Source organism: Penaeus japonicus, unplaced genomic scaffold (assembly GCF_977035675.1).
Source record: "Penaeus japonicus unplaced genomic scaffold, GWHDUDI00000001_assembly GWHDUDI00000042, whole genome shotgun sequence".
NCBI classification, from domain to species: domain Eukaryota; kingdom Metazoa; phylum Arthropoda; class Malacostraca; order Decapoda; family Penaeidae; genus Penaeus; species Penaeus japonicus.
The window spans coordinates 144,546-145,516 of NW_028234444.1; positions in this window are offsets into that span (position 1 = coordinate 144,546).

Genomic DNA, 971 nt, shown 5'->3' on the forward strand with positions numbered 1-971 from the left:
ACGTTTCCCATATCTTTATTTGAAAATTAAATTTGTTTTATGAAATGTGTCCTTTTTTTTTTTTCGTTCCACCCTCCAACACTCTCTGTCCTCTTCTCTCCCTCCCTCTGTCTTTCCTCTCTTTCTAATCCTTTTGCTTCGTATCCAATCTCCCTCCTACATTCTTTCAATCTCCCTTTTCTTTAACCGCCAACCCCTCTTCGCTCTCTCTTCTATTTAAGGCGTCCCTCTCATCCTTTCTCTCCTCCCTCTAACCCCCCCCCCCCTTTCCCTTCTTCCAGCTGTCTCTCACACCTACCTCTCCCCCTCCCTCCTTCCATCTGTCTCTCATATCTCTATCCCCCTGTAACCATTGCATTTACATATATCATGTCTACTGTAATTGTTATTATGTCCATCGAATATAATTTGCACGTGTATGCTCCTCGACGGATTCGACATGATGCAATCATATGTAATCTGTATCTTTCATGTAACTTAATTATCATATATATATAGATAGATATATAGTATATATATTATTATATATATATATATATATAAATAATATAAATATTCTACAACATACACATATATAACATACATATAACGTACGCTCATTGCTTTCATCTACTGTCCTGGTCTGCCCCTCTCACGCCAGACATACCAGTATTGTTTTTGTCTTTCTTTGCCAAGAGCAATGTATTGATGCAACACTGCTCATCACATTCCAAATGTCACATGACCACAAGAAAACACCTTGATTCACACATCTCCTGAGACAAGTCCACACATGTAGTAGAGAGTCTCCTCTCGGGGGGGCAGAGGACAACAACTCGTTAAAAATTCAAAAAAAAAAAAATAAAAAGCTTTTTTTTGGAGTAAACTTTTTTTTAAGTTTCCTTTTTTTTTTTAATTTTTCCCAAGGGACCCTCCCCCCAAACTTTCGGGGTTTTTCCCCCTGACTCCTCCTAGGGCCCTTCCCCCCTCCC